The 16,664-nt window shown below is 42.6% G+C and overlaps 1 long non-coding RNA gene across 1 annotated transcript; it reads right to left on the reverse strand.

Annotated features, from left to right (window-relative positions):
• Positions 1-10,855: 10,855 nt before the first annotated feature.
• Positions 10,856-16,626, reverse strand: LOC310699639. Its single transcript, XR_014522187.1, has 3 exons — positions 16,610-16,626; positions 15,006-15,062; positions 10,856-10,956 (listed from the first exon to the last, which is right to left on the reverse strand). It is a non-coding gene; the product is annotated as an uncharacterized lncRNA (long non-coding RNA).
• Between the last annotated feature and the right edge of the window lie 38 nt (positions 16,627-16,664).

Here is a 16,664-nt window from a genome sequence, read left to right on the forward strand (position 1 = left end):
GTCTGGCTTTCTTAATACAGGGACGCTTTTTTTTTCTCTCTCTCTCTCTCTGATTTTAAACTCAGGAACAATGACAGCTGCAATGTGAACAAAAGGGGGGAAACATACTCTGTTTTTGTTTCATAATGGGTTGAAACTGACAATGGGATAGACGTGGTTGGAATGTTAATCTACTGCTGCCTGCAGTATAGCATGGGTGATCCATCTAGTGAGAATGCCTGACAGTGCTCTTGAGGATTCCTAACAATGCTGTAGCCTTATTTGTCGCCAGGGTCCTTCTGCAAAGGGAGGATGGCTGTTACATCAAGTGAAGAACTTGACAAGGACGCAACACTCATTTCACTAACCGTTTAATGTATCTTCGGCCACTGGAATGGGGCGGAAAGGTCCTCCGACAAAGAAATAGCTGTGTCAGAGAGGAAGCAAATGCCTGTTAATCAAACCTCAGCTTCCGAAGAGTTTCTGCCTCCACTCACTTGTACAAGTGAAATCCTCCTAAACAATTTGTTTTCCCCTGTCATGTTGTGTTTTCCCAGTTGGCCGCATGAACCAAAACGATGAAACCTAGGATGTACCCTTTATTATCTCACCCATACATGACCAGTACATATCTTGCTGTTGAGGCTAGGCTTGCGTTCATCATCAAGGCCTGCCTTTTAATGCAGCATTTATCTTCCGGGTGACAAATAACTCTCACTTGATTTTGCAAGGTTTCTTGTTGGATGTAGCACCTGCTTGTGGAAATCCCTGCTTAGAATCTGTTGGGAGCCAATGTGTGTACATTCACAGAATCCTTGGTTTGTGTTTGGAGACGTTCTGATGACTGGCAACGTGCATTGAGGGCAGATGTCATCCCTGTGCTGAAGGCAACAGTAGAGCCTGGTTTGTTATATAGCGTGCGGAGAACCTCAGCTCTGTTCCCAGAAGCCTGCACTGACCTTCTCTTCCATTTTACCACCTTATGCCTCTTCTCCCTTACAGAGATGGGAGAAAAAGCAAGGACTTATCTTCCACCTGTGCACCTGCAGAATTTAAATACATTTAGAAATATGAATACGGCAAGCATAGAATTTGCTTGTGGTTGTTTGCTCCTAATAACAGTGGCCAACATAAGATTATGCTATGCATTGCTTAGCATTCAAAACGGGGGCTTCATACAGACATAAAGCAAAGTCTCTGATTTTTTAAATGCTGGAATGCTGCAAGAGCACCCATTGGTTCATTGCCATGCCATCATGTCTAACATTCATGCACATTTATCACCCCTACCTGCTCAGAACTGTCCTCCTGTTAGTGCCTTGTAAAGGCACAGTACCAAACATTCATACAATCAAGAAAATCAGTAATGAAGGGATGAACAACATTCTTACCTACAGTAGATCCACACCGCAATGTTAGTCTTATATCAATTGAGTTTGCCGCAGCAACACCTTGAAAGCATGAAGCTATGTGGCTAGGGTTACCCATGCAACTGCCCCTGGTGCCCATGAAGGTTTTAAGATCTTCCTTATGAGGTGGTGACCTCCCACCTACCTGGAAAAGCACATAGAAATGAAAGAGGAAGTATTAAGAACCACAGATCTTGCACTTTCAGTTACTGCCATGGTGCAAAGCATGGATGTGAGGCATGGATCCCATCCAAACCACCAGTCATGTCATAGGTCACCTCTGTGACCTTAGGTGTGTTTTGTGACTTCTTGGTGGTTTTGTTATTATTACAAATAATGAGGATTCATGCCTTGGATCCATGTTTTTTTATCATATTGGCAAGCCCTGGATCTGTCTTCTTTATTGTGCAGTCTACCAAGGTTGGCTTTAACTTGATGATGGTTTAGGGGACTGGAGGGTATAAAAACATGCAAATTCAACAGGATCCATTTTAATTCCACTGGATTCGACTTTTATTCAGACCCCATGGCAAAGCAAAGTTTATGTGTGCGTTTTCTCCCAGCCAAAGGCTCACAAGCTCTGTTTCTCAGATGTGTCCATGATCCCTTGTAACAGCTTGTCAGAAAACAGATGCATTGAAGGTTATATTCTAACATGCTTTATTGCTAAAGTAAAACATAAGAGATTCTGTACAGTTCTGATTACAACCTAGGTTCAGAGTCACTCCTCCTCTAGCTCTGTCCCTTGTCCTCTCACACTACATCTTCCAGCATTCAATGCTCCAAGCCCATGGCTGATTACTAGCAATACTTTCATACCCTCCAATATTCCTCAGAAAATAGGGATGTTCTATTCTACATCAGTAGAATTAATCTTAGATCACCACAGAGCATAAAATGAGACAAAGGTTCCATAGGTGTCTCTTTCCTCCACCACAAAGGAATAGCACTCAGCACAATCAGTAGCGGTAAGAAATTGGTCCTTCAGAGAAGCTTGCCTACCATAATTGATCCTGTCAGTAAGGAACAGCTTGCTGTGTTCTGTCACTTAAAGTGATAGAAGCTCTATCCATTTTCTGCGTCTTGTCCATTATATTATGTCCCTTTTGCAATATGATGAGTGCAGATCGGTACTGAATGGTTAAGGTACTTTGCTGAGCAAAGTTTGTAACATCTCAGTTTGGAAACAAAACACTGTGGTTTTCTATCTGCTTGCTATCATTACTTTTCTATGCGTCACACTCATTTGTCTCTTAGCATCTTGTGAGAAGCCAGGATAGAGTTTACTTCCCAATGTTAAACCTGAATTTGGTCCCAAAATTCTTGTGCAGAGGTTTGCTGCACCACAAAGAGTTGCATCTCCCATACAAGATGCTGAGGAGCCAGCACTGTCTTCTGCACCTGACCTAAATACTGGAAAAGAGCTTGCTTTGTCTTACCACAGTGTGGATTGATTCTGTCAAGTCAGGTTAAGGCTATGAAAAGGCACCTACAGTAAAGCTTCCCTGCAGAACAGGGCTGTGATTTTCTTTGAAGCCGTTTCCTTTGCTCTTTGGAATACCAGAAGGCTAAATCAGCTTATTTGTGCTGCAATTTACATGAAACCTTACAAGATGCAGTATGTGTTGCAGGGCATGTCCACACTGTGTGTTTGCAGCTTTTGCCATGCCTGTTTAAATTACGTAGTCCACGTGACGAATCTCAACACTAATCTCAACGCTTTCCCCCAGAAAATTCCCAGTTTACCCAAAATGGGGATAATCCAATAAATTATGGGAAATCAGGCTCCAAAGCACTCCACTCAGGGTGCTGACTTATTTTGTTCCAGTGTCTTTGAGTGGATCATTCATCACTATCTACTACTCTCATTTCCATGCTTCTTCAAAACATTCATTTCTTTTTCTGCTGTGCTCCACTATTTCTGGCATGCCCCTGAATGGAAGAGGAAGCCATAGCAATCAATCTATCATCTATCTATTATCTATCTATCGTTTGATCCTTCACATTTGCATAAAACTGCACAAGCAAAAAACATTAAAAATATCTACAAGAGATACTGCACAGCAATCTGAAAATTGTGCTCAGAAATTACGGTTGCTTTCATTTATTCCCCAGGCAAAACCCTCAATGGAGAAGCATAGCCTCAAAAACAGCTCAACAACTTTGCCCCTCCCCCAATAAAGCTCAACAACTTTGCCCCGCAAAAAGCTCAACAGCTTTTAAAGTTAGGACTTGCTGAAAGGTGCTTGTGCTAACCTGTTGAGTGAATACAGTTCTCAGGTACCACTTGCATTCTCCCAGCAAAACGAAAACCAACCTCCATTTTATGTTTCGTGTGCTCTTATTATTTATCGTCTCCATTTTTGTGTACATTTCATTTGACATCTCAAAATTCTAGGCATTGCAGCTTTACTACCATATCCCTGGTGAGTGGATAAATATTTACCTGAGAAATATATCCCTTTATCAGCACTCTTTAAATTAACAATAACACTGCCCAGAATGGGATCTACAATTTTCAATTTTCTGCAATTTTCAATTTTCTGGAATCGAGCAAAAAGTATGCATATCACTGATGGTAAGAGAACATGGCTGGTTGATGGAATTTTTGTTTTCATGAATTGGGCCAGGAGTGAAAAAGAGCCATGCAGGCAAATGGAATACCCACACAATTATCTTTATTCCCCCAGTGGAAATAACTGCTGTCAGATGAAATACAGTTTATGAGATGCCATTTTATGGTAATTCTTACCTTATCTTCAAATTGTCTGAGGCCCTGTAATTACTGTGGAATCCACCTTCAGTATACAAAATATTTCCCATTCTTTCAGGGAGAGAGTGTTGTTCATCCCATCAAGCCAGATTTCCATTGCTAAAAATACAGGCATACACACACACACAGGTCCTGTGACCGTCTTATATTTTCTCTCGTTAGCACTGATGCAATATTTGCAATGTAAAACATGCATTGCCCTTTGACACTACATCCCCGAATTCTAAAATATGCAAATAACTATGGCAGTCATATGTAGGGGCAAATAACATTGGTACTATGCCACTCAACTTAATAGCATTTCCCAAACATGTGGCTTGGAATTGAGACCCTTTAGAATCCTGCAATAGCAGCCCAGAATGCTGCAATATGATTTTTATTGTACCACAGGGTCTTTGGGTCAGTGCTGCCATTTTTGCTATTTCCATTTTTGTTTTGTTTGAAATGTACATCATTATAGAACTGCTTCCTGAATACCCAGTTTCACACTTTAGAGTGCTTTTAACATGTGGAAATTTGCCTTGCGTGCCCACATGCCAGTTACCACAGGTGGTGCCAATTATTCCTCTGAATACATCAATAAAAAAACCAGTCCAAATATGAACAACTTGTACCATGATAACTTCTCTGTTCTGATCTACTGCAAATATCATTCATATAATGTGTAATTTACATGCCTATGTCATTCAGTTTTATGCATTTTTACCATTTGGGATCTCCAGTATTGAGTAACTCAGATTTGGTTCCTGTAAAGACCCATGGGTCTTCAGCTATAGACAAGAAGGTTGCTTTGTCAGTGTATGGCATTTTGTCTTCTGTCACACTGTTCTTGTTACGAGACATAGTTTGATTTCCACTTAAATGAATGGCTAAATTTTCATGGATTTTCATGGTTTTTCCAGCCCTTCCATGGGAAGATGGAACTGCTTAAGGTGATGTTCCACAGCATTCTTAGCATGCTGAAGAAATTTACATGTTTTCAGTTCTGTCTTTGGTACTGCAATATGTTCCTTGTGTATGCATGTTCATCTCACTTTCTCTAATACATACAGCCAATCCTTTCATTAAGGCTCTGAAGGAGGGTGGACAACCACCAGCCCCTTGGTGACAATTCTGTGACTCATATAGTACAGAGTGGTCTGTCAGATTTGCTCTGTAGACTTTGAAGGCGCTTTTCTCTCTCTTCAGTGCAACACAATCTGTGCCTAATATTCTTGACACTGACTTTGCAAACCCTCTGCTGATCAAAATGAGTTCACCTTTTGAAATATGTACGTAGAAGCAAATACATGCATATGTTACTGTACATATATCTATCTCCAGTGTATATAGTAGGATGCTCTTAGATCTTATAAAAAAAGTGTACTTCCAATTCTAAGAATGAGGATGTGGGGCCAAGGGTGGTTCAAAGGTGATGTGACTAGTGTGAATGAATGGCATGACTTTCAACTCCTGGGGAATTTGGTGGCAAATCTGCAGTTCCACCCTGCAGTGAAACTGCAGCCGTTGCACCATTCCCAGCTAAGCAGGCCTCTCTGTGCATGTACAGATAGACCGAGTGCATCATCAAAGCCAGAGGTGGCCTGGACTCACCAGAATCTGGTACTTCAGAAAAGTGGAATCAGGACTTCCAAATTCCAAAAGAAGTTATGGAGCATTCAAAGTGGGTGGGGCGAATCAGTGTCCACTGAGCCTTTTCCTGCAATGGAGTCCACGGCACCGCCCAGTTTGAGCAGTTCCTCTTGTTTCAGTTTGGCATCTCATTGACAATTCAAGTGTTTTCTTTTTAATGTCAGCGTGTGACTCTTTTCGGGCTCTTTTTTGCCATGTGGCCCCTCAATTTCATTGACAAGGAGCATGGAGAAAGACCCCTCAAACTGACCTTGGAAGTGCACGTAAGGGAAAAGGCTTTGAATGGCAAACTCTGGGCAAACCATAGTCCCACATCACGCAGTTCAGCAGTATTACTACTCACATGGATCACAGTGGCGAGCCTTCTCTTTTGACATATCAAAAGGGCACATTATATAGTTTACTTGTAACTACAGCAAACTTCCCGGTTTCTCGATTTGAGGGCAGTATGAAGACACTGTGAATCTCCAAAGTGTTTCTCTCTGCTCTACCCCGTTTGGACTAAGCTAGCCAACCCCTTTTTAATCCCACTGCATTTAGATTCAGCAAATTGCTCCTGCGTTGGACAAAAGTTCCACTTTCTCTCCACTGCATCTCCCTGTATATAAATTGATCCCATTTTTGTGTCTATAATTCCAGAAGAGAATTGTAAATTATTTGGCAGAATGACCCTTTGATAAACACTGCGGCCATGTATATGTACTGTACGTATTAACGTGTAGATGAGAATCCTTATTGTATGTAAAGTTTTATGAATGGTTATTTTTTAATTTATGTATTTAATATAGGATTCAATGACCTCTGGTGTTTTAGTTTGTATAAAAAAAAATAAAAATAAAACAGCAGCATTTTTTAAAACTTCACTTTACATTAATGGATGTGTTATCCACAGCCTGTTTGAAATCTATTTTGAAACAATACAGAGACAGCAATAAAGCAGCACACCTGCTTCCTGCCATGTGCTATATTTTCACAGGAAAGTGAGCAGAGTGTGAGAAAAGAACAAGTTTCAGGAGTTGTGCCAGGGATCATACGGGATCAGCCTCAGGACTTTTCAACATATGCAGTGATAATAAAGTTGGTCTTGCAACATATAAAGAACATATAAAGATGTGCATTTGAACATGGGCAGAGCGAATCTTCTCCACCATTAAGATTTAGGTAATAGTCTCCCATGCAGTCCTGAGCCCCATTCAGCTTTATTTTCAGGAATTTAGCAGCTGAGTCAACAGCCAGACGTTCTAGTGGCGGAATGATGGGAAACCTCCTAAGCCACAAACAGAAGCTAAACAGTTTCAAAAAAAAGTGGGATGTTTTAATTAATGGTAAAACAGATCTATGATTTAGTTCACAGCATATAGCAGAGATCCCCAAACTTATTTAGCCTACCTCCCCCTTTTCAGAAAACAACAACTCCTCAGCGCCCCCCCCCCCGGAAATCTACCTACTTTAAGCAAAGGGGCAGGGCCAGGGCTGCAGTTTGCCTGCCATTGACCAAATAGACTGGCAAGCTGTGATCCACTTCCCAGGCCTGGGAAAACCCCTTGCTTCCAGCATGACCGCCAGATCCAGGAGAGGCATTGTCGCCATCCCACAACGGGAGGTCACCCCGGTTGCGGGGATTTGAACCGCCAACCTTCTGATTGGCAAGCCCAAGAGGCTCAGTGGCTTAGACCACAGCGCCACCCGCTCCCGAACCCTTTTTTTAAAAATGGGATCCTCAAATGCATGTTTGGGTTAAAAGTGGGTCCAAGGTCTTAAAGCACTGAAGACTACTGGTATTACATGAGATTTCACAGTACAGTGGTACCTCGGGTTACATACGCTTCAGGTTACAGACTCCGCTCACCCAGAAATATTACCTCGGGTTAAGAACTTTGTTTCAGGATGAGAACAGAAATCGTGCTCCGGTGGCACAGCGGCAGCGGGAGGTCCCACCCCATTAGCTAAAGTGGTACCTCAGGTTAAGAACAGTTTCAGGTGAAGAACAGACCTCCAAAACAAATTAAGTTCTTAACCCGAAGTACCACTGTACAGTGGTATAGCACACACTTAGCATGTATGAAATCTATGGCATGTGTAGTTAAAAGGGACTCAGATACAGTAATCAGAATTCTAGAAAGAGATTCTGATTCTTTCCACAAGATGGCAGCAGTTTACTGTCATCAACACTAAATAGGACTGGGTGGGGTAACTGGGGATAGTTTCTTGAGTGTTCAGTATTGCTCTTTCATATTTCTTTCTCTCTGTCTAAAGTGTATGTCTTTTTCTTCTACACACAGATGAGTCACAAATCCAAAATTATTTGACATTAGATACAGTGCCAGACTATGCTTCATTACAAATGAAGGAGGAGTCAAAAATATTATTCCAGAATCTGTCTTTGTGAGAATTCTCCACATTTCTGCCTAAAGACTGAGGCTGGCTGTTACTAACAGATGCAGTAAATTAACTTACGAATCCAAGAGACTCAGCAGTCACAAAGAGCCCTGCAACTAATTAATTGCACACAGAACAACTCATCCTTGCTCTTCTGCCAGACAAGAAAAGGCTAAAGGTCTGTGTGAGTCACCCTCTTAATTCTCAGCTTTCAGAGGCACAAGTAATTTGCTTCTGTTTTGAGATGAGAAAGCATTCACACACCCCAGTTTACATATATTCTGCCTCTAGTACTCTTTTTTATTGTTGCTGTTCCAAGTATAGCCATAATTTCTAATTTCTAATTGTTGTTCCAGCACTCTGATTTACCAGGAGACCAGAAAAACAAGGCCTGTTCCAAGTAAATAAGGCACAGGCCGCCCAAGTGCCCCTATCTTCCAGGGGAAAGCCCCAGATTTACAGAAACTGTCCTGGTTTCTGATTTCATCCCAGAAGGTCCCGCTTCTCTTTAGGATGTCCCTGTTTTCATATTTTCAAATGTTGGAGGGTATGATCTGTAATCCTACACACACTTTCCTGGCACATCTCTTTCTGGTAGGTGTGCATACCTAGAGTAATACAGAAGTGTTTCACATTCACAAAGAGATTAAGGCACACTTGAATTTCTAGCCACTTTTGATTATGCTTTCCTTTTGCAAGTGAAATAATCTGTTTCTCTAATGTCCCATTTAGCACTCCTTGCAATTCAGGATTAAATAAATAGGCCCAGCAGCCTGTGCATATCTTTTAGCCAAGACAGTTTTAGCCCCTCAGCTGTTATTGACCTTCGCACCCCCCCCAACCAGGGGTAGCCCTCACACATTGCTGTAATCCAACCCCCAGCATGCTCCATTCCTCTGGAATGCAGTGACCTGGCTACCCCTGCTCTAAATCAGCCTTTCCCAACCTGGGGTTGTCCAGATGTTTTGGACTACAACTCCCATCACCCCAGCCAGGCTAGCAGAGGTGGGCCTAAACTCCCGAGCAATCGAGAGATCAGAAAGCTCAGCTCCATCTGGGTTATTCCAGCTCAGCTTTGCCAATAGCTGCTTCCCTCCTAATTCAAGCCACAGCTTTGGGAAGTCAATTCTTGACAGGATTGGGCAGGGTGGGGGGGTAGAGGTGAGAAAGAGAGAGAAAATTCCTCCTGCACTATGAAACAGCAACACAGACACTTAAAATGTGATGGTGCTTTTAACACAGTATGTTTGTAGTTCGGAGCTCAGCTTCTGCTGCTGGTACAGTGGTACCTCGGGTTAAGAACTTAATTTGTTCTGGAGGTCTGTTCTTAACCTGAAACTGTTCTTAACCTGAGGTACCACTTTAGCTAATGGGGCCTCCCGCTGCCACCGCCGCGCGATTTCTGTTCTCATCCTGAAGCAAAGTTCTTAACCCGAGGTACTATTTCTGGGTTAGCAGAGTCTGTAACCTGTAACATGAGGTACCACTGTATCTTGGATCCCACTCCCTTTTTTTTTCCCTTCAGTACAACCGCTGCTGTTGACCAAAGGAAGATATTTTAGAAGCCTGTTGATGTTAATCTCAACTCACAAACTTTGGCTGCATTCTTCCTGAGGAGATTTAACTAGCTACTGCAAACTTTGTTTTCTGAGTGAGATCACTGCAGGGCAGATACTTTGCTTTCTTTCCTTTTTTTAAAAAAATACTTATTTAAAACTTTATTTAGCACAGCAATCAATTTTAGTCCTTTTGACCCCAGGAGCTGTTTGTGTTTTAAAAGGGTGGCTTTATAAAAGAGCCAGGATCAGCTCCTTAGCACATGACAACGCAACAAAGTTCAGTGAAATCCAACTCCTTCCATGTTCTCCATGAACAGCTTCCATTGTGCTAGTTTTGCACAGTCCAGAAAAGGAGGACAAGGGAGGGGGACAGAAGGACGGGCTCGCTTTTGTCTGAAACAGCGAGACATGGTGCAAAGACAAAGAGACCCCTTGGAATGGGGTCAGTGTGATAATTTAAGCAAAAGAAGAGCTCTTATTTTTAACCACTACAATACTGGATGCTAGTTAAATATTTGGTACACATTGAACGGTTGCCCAATCTGCATCCAGTTTAAAGAAAGAACCATAATTACAGAAAGCTGTGAAACTGCCCATCTGAAGTTAGCACCCAGACAGAGTACCCCTAAACATTTTTTTAAGAAAAAAAGTACTCTGTGTGTGTGTGTATGTGTGTGTGTGTTTATATACAGTGGTACCTCAGGTTAAGTACTTAATTCGTTCCAGAGGTCCATACTTAGCCTGAAACTGTTCTTAACCTGAAGCACCACTTTAGCTAAGGGGCCTCCCACTGCTGCCACGCCGCCAGAGCACGATTTCTGTTCTCATTCTGAAGCAAAGTTCTTAACCTGAAGCACTATTTCTGGGTTAGTGGAGTCTGTAACCTGAAGCGTATGTAACCTGAGGCACCACTGTGTGTGTGTGTGTGTGTGTGTGTGTGTGTACACACACACACACACATGTACATATAAATTAGCATATGGGAAGTATCATCTTTTTTGTAATGCGTATGTAGCCACAACCCTATCAGATAAACAAGGCCATGTTGCATGTTATAGGCCCAGCCATCAAGCAAAAGCTCCTTCAAAATACTCAGGAGAGAAACTGACATTTTTCTGATAACATATGGAATGGATGGCTGGGGTGGTGTTCTCCAGGCCAACTCAGTGCCTGGCTTGAACCTTTGGAAGGGAACAGGACTGACAACCAAGTAAGGAGCTCTCCTCTGGCAAAAGATAAAATCAGAAATAAAATGATTCAGTGACATTACACTTGTTCAAACAGCAACGATGTGAGATTAGATTGTGGACCTTAGCTGGAAAGCAAAGAGCTTGGTTTGCATGAAGCATGCCAGCAAGTAACCCTCCAGGGATGCAGGTGGTGCTGTGGTCTAAACCACTGAGCCTCTTGGGCTTGCCGATCAGAAGCTCAGCAGTTCGAATCCCCGCAACAGGGTGATTCTTGCCAACCTAACAGTTCGAAAGCACACCAGTGCAAGTAGATAAATACGTACCACTGTGGCGGGAAGGTAAACGGCGTTTCCGTATGCTCTGGTTTCTGTCACGGTGTTCCGTTGTGCCAGAAGTGGTTTAGTCATGCTGGCCACATGACCCGGAAAGCTGTCTGTGGACAAACGCTGGCTCCCATGGCCTGAAAGTGGGATGAGCGCTGCAACCCCATAGTTGCCTTTGACTGGACTTAACCACCCAGGGGTCCTTTACCTTTACCTTACCAGGTAAGGAGCAGCTACACATTTATTCCGCATATTGCAGTTCTTAAAAACAAGGCAACAGAAAAGGGAGAGAGCAATGATGACCTGGAAATACACAAATCCCGTTTAAGGCTGAATTCTAGAAGTTACCAAAGAACAGAACCCTCACCCCACTCATTGCTAGCCTCCATCTTCTGGAGACTATCTTTGCTCCGATAACTAAACTTGATGCGTTGTTGAAATTTTAGGAACATGGGAAGCTGATTCATACTGAATTGGACCATTGGTCCACCTTGCCTAGTTTTGCATAGTAACTGACAGTGGCTTGCTGGGTTTTCAGGATCTCTCCCAGCGCCATCCATAGATGCCAAGAAGTGGACTTTCTGCACAGAAAACAGATACTGTACTCTGCTGCTGAACTACAGCCTTTCCCCTTGTTCACTCTAGCTGAGAAAAGCTGGTTCCTTTCTCACTTCTTGAGGTGGCAGCAGAGCTTTGCTTTCATTGCATTTGTTGTCAAGAGAGACAAAATATTATTCTGCCTTTCTGGCAAAGTGTGCAGGCCCATGGACGGAAGGGCAGCAGCTCACAAAAGGGAAGGCAGGCTGCACCGCAATGGAGGCCTTGTGGTAGGGAGTTGCCAAGAAAAGCCTCAGAGGAGAAACAGAAAGTATATTTTTATAACTACAAAGATTTAGTTAATTGCTTTAATTTACAGTCTTCACCCCGCCAAAGTCAGTTCAAATCCACAGCATCCTTGGAAAAGTGTGTTTTATTGCTACGGACTTGGTAAATAAAAAAAAAGAAAGAAAATACCATTTTGAAATGGAAAAAAGCTGTGTGTGACTTTATGCCTTTTGCATCCCTGTGTAATGTTCCACCCCATGACTCACAGAAAGATGGGAAGCCATGTTCCAGCCATTTGTTTTTGCATAAATCAGAAGACAAAGTGAAAAAGAATTATATAAATGGAAACGAATTATTCTGGCACTATAGTTTTAGATTTTTATTTTTTTAAAAAAAAAATAAAGGATAATTTATAACAGTGAATGTTGCTAAGGGAATAAACACATAACATGGGATCTGGAATGTATCTAAATGTCACTGAAGTTTTGTAGTGTCTGGACCATCTCTGTAAATTAAAGCATTCTGAATCTAGTGTGTAAGACTCAGTAAGACATCCTTAAAGTTTATGTTTGCTAAGGGAAATAAAGCAAATAGATCAGATTTGAAGCTTTTGAAGCACAGTCCAAACACATTTCCAAGGATATCTCAGCAGAATCATTTGTAACATTCTTAGCCAACCAAAACTGGCTGCAGAAGAAAATAAGAAATGATACTTATGCATATGGAGAACCTGCATTTTCACAGGACAAACTAATTCTGATAACAAAATTAACTCATTTTTTTAAGGATTGCATGCCTAGCAAATGTTATCAAGTTGGGTGGTCGCCTTAGTCCCGGGGTCCCAAATGTGGTGCCCATGGGTGCTACAGTGACCTCAGACAGCTCCCTTGCCACCTGTCAATACCTTCTGTCCCTCCCTTTTTAAAAAAAGTTATTTTTTGTGTTTTGTGGGGAACATTGTCTATTTCAGGGGAGAGATGCTTCTGAGCATTAACACCATTTTTTCTCCTATGAACGCCCTGCCAATGAAGCATGTGTTGAACTTACACCAAAAGAGGGACACAAGACAGTGGAATAAATATAGTAACAGTTCTCAGGGTGTCATAAGAACATGAGAAGAGCCAGCTGGATGAGGCCAATAACCCACATGGTCCAGCATCTTGTTCTCACGTCAGCCAACCAGATGTCTATGCGAAGCTTGAAAGCCGGACCTGACACTGGCAAATATGCTACAAAGTGTCTCGTATGCTGCAATGGATTACAATGTGAGAACAACTTAACATGCAAGGAGGAAGAACACGCAATATTGGGAGAGTAAGTGCTTTAGATTTGTGAAGCGCAGAAATACTGGTTCTCCTAAGGGAATGGCGTGGGGAGCTTCCCAAACCCCAGGAACTGCTGTATTTTCTATGACTGAAAAAGCAAGCCACATGTTTAGGAGCATAAACGCAGCTGCCTAACTTTAATAATCCTCCGTGGCCTAAATCTTTTTCCAGTGGCAGACAACAAAAGCGAACCATTTTGCACGCGGATGAAGACCTTGTGAAAGAACAACTTCTAACCAGAGCCCAGTTCACAGATGTAAAGCTTTCTTTTTCAGCTCTAGCACAACAGATGGGGTCTTCAGGGAGAAGAGTTGATAATCTGTGGATTAAAGACTCCCTAATTACACACTGATTACAGCTGTATTGTGGGGGCAGATGAAACAGGCAGACATAGCCGTATCTACTCTAAACAAGTACCAGATGGCCTTTAACCTGGAGGTCCCTTTGCCCATTAGAAAGAACCTGAAATAACATGGGAGCGTTCTTTGCTAAGCTTAGGGTATAGAGAAGAGTGGTCAGAGCTCTCCCAAAGCTGGTAACACTACAGTTTACATCAATGGGGCAGGACAGTGCTGTGGCATTGAGGTTAGGTCTGTGCCAACACCCTGACGGAGTCAATTAGTTGCTTAATGTTTGTGCATCTGCACAGCCCCAATGCTGATGCCTTTCTGCTCCTCACCCCAAGTCCTGTCCAGGGAAGGTGTAGCAAAATTGTTGTCCAAAAGGCAATGCCATGGCTATTCCTCATTACATCACGTCTACTGATACCCAGGCTCTCTAAAGTTACTCTTGCTCTCCCAATATTCCAAAAGAATATAAAGATAAAACTTTGATCCAATGGAAGTAATTATTTACGAACCACCTAAGCCTCCTGATCCATAAGCGAGAAAACCATCAATATCCCATTGATCAGCAAAGAAGCAAGTCAACTAGCTCAGGTATGTTGATAGTTGTAATTCCGATCCAGCATTTAAATTGTCAACACACAAAGCTATAAAGTCAGATTATGCTGTACATCATGGGTAGGCAAACTAAGGCCTGGGGGCCGGATGCGGCCAATCGCCTTCTAAATCCGGCCCACAGATGGTGCGGGAAACAGCGTGTTTTTACATGAGTAGAAAGTGTGCTTTTAAATAAAATGCATCTCTGGGTTATTTGTGGGGCATAGGAATTCGTTCATTCCCCCCCCCAGTCCGGCCCCCCACCAAGTCTGAGGGACATTGGACCAGCCCCCTGCTGAACAAGTTTGCTGACCCCTGCTGTACATTCTCACTTTAACGGGTTTACATCTGCTCACTTGTACAGTTTATCTCCATTCTGTCAAATTTATAATTGCTTCTTTGATATTAGCAGTTCTATCATTGGAGGCAGATTTTGCATAATTGCTAGGACCATTTTTAGGTAGCCTCCCATAACAAAAATAAAATATTTCATAGTAGAAGCTGTGATCCTTAGCTATCTTCCAGCACTGGTCATTTAGGGACAGTTAGGCATAAGCACTTTCAGGAATGAAGCCCTACTTATTTCCAAGATGTTGGTTTTGATCCATAAAGCTTTAAACGACTCAGGACCACAATACCGCAAGGACCGCCGTGCACCATATGAACCGACCTGGACCCTGTGATCCTCATTTGAGGCTCTTCTTTGTGTGCTTTCTCTGTACAAGATCTGGAGGGAAGCAACATGAGAATAGGCCAGAGGGTTACGTAAACGGTGGTTCAACTGTACATGGCTTTTAGAAGACATCTGAAGGCAGCCCTGTTTAGGGAAGTTCTTAATGTTGGATGTTTTATCGTGTTTTAATATTTTGTTGGGAGCCACCCAGAGTGGCTGGGGAAACCCAGCCAGATGGGCAGATTAATAATAATAATAATAATAATAATAATAATAATAATAATAATAATAATAATTGTCTGCTCCTGATTCCCCAAAACTAGTATTCAGTGGCAAACTGCCTCCAATTCCAGAGGTAGTACAGAGCCAATGTGACTAGGGGCACTCAATAGCCTTATCAGTGTGTTTAATCCCCTTTTAAAGCCTGTGCCCTTGCCAACAATGGCAGTTGGCATGAATGACGCTCCCTAATCCCGGGCACGAGATTGGCCAGGAGTTTCAGGACACAAGATTACAACCCTTTAAAAATGAGCAGTCAAGAGTTGCCAGCTGGGATGTGCATTCCTGTGCCTTCAATCTCTCAGCTATATCTCTTAGGCACCAAAGTAGCAGGAGGCCTCCCGGCTCACAGACTCAATGTCATTCCAAGGCCACAGCATTTTATTAGCAGGATTAAAGACTAGGAGGAAATATTTGTTGTCAGTATCCTAGCTAATCTTCAGAATACCCCAAGCTCTGGCGGTTGCAGGAGAAACTGGCTAGTCTTTATGAGGCAAACAAAGTGCCTTCCTACCTCTGAGCTGCACTGTGATGATCTAACTCTTTTACTATGTCTTTACAACTCAAATGCAGCCTGGGAGCCATTAGCAAAAAAAAAAAAGACCGGTGCCCCGATGTGTTCTCTGTGCTTTTGTATAAGGGGCTAGTGAGTCAGCTCATACATCATTCATTCTTTGCATAAATAACAGGACTTATTCTTCTCAGTTAATTGCATGCTGGGCCTTCAAATTTTGTGAGAGACAACCTGTCTCCCACCCTTGGATCCAGACATTCTTTCCAGAGGCACATTCCAGCACAGGCTTTGAGTTTCTGAACACCTTCCGTTCTACATAGAATTCCTCATGTCTCCTCAATAACTGGGGGGGGGGGAGGCATTTTGAGATGCCCGTGGCATTTTGTGGAAAGCCATTAATCACAGATTGCAAGCCACAACAATAACCCCCACCCCTTTGAGCCAAGAGACTTTAGTATTATTTGTTGAAATTGTAGTCTGCTCCACACCCCTAGTCCTTTGTCAATCTTAAAAGCTATGTGCATTATAAGCATAAGAATAACTGACCAAAAACATGGTAGGAGCTGGAACACAGCCTATTGTTTCTCATGGGATGGCTAGTTAGAATGGCACTGTTTATACCCACTACAATGAGATTTGGGGATGGTCTTAAAAAGTGTTTGGATAAATTCATGGAGTATTCTTTATGTCTGTTAGTGGCTACAGGGCCACAGCACTGACACTAACTTCTCCCTTTTCCTCTGCCCACACGACCTTGTGCCACTATTCTCCATCCTGCCACTTGCCATCTCATTGTCTCGCTCCTTACCTGCCATTTGCTACCTCCCAGGATTTCTGGGGCCTTCCTTGTGCCTCAGTGCTGT

Source organism: Podarcis liolepis (assembly GCF_965112155.1).
Source record: "Podarcis liolepis genome assembly, chromosome: 2".
Taxonomy (NCBI): domain Eukaryota; kingdom Metazoa; phylum Chordata; class Lepidosauria; order Squamata; family Lacertidae; genus Podarcis; species Podarcis liolepis.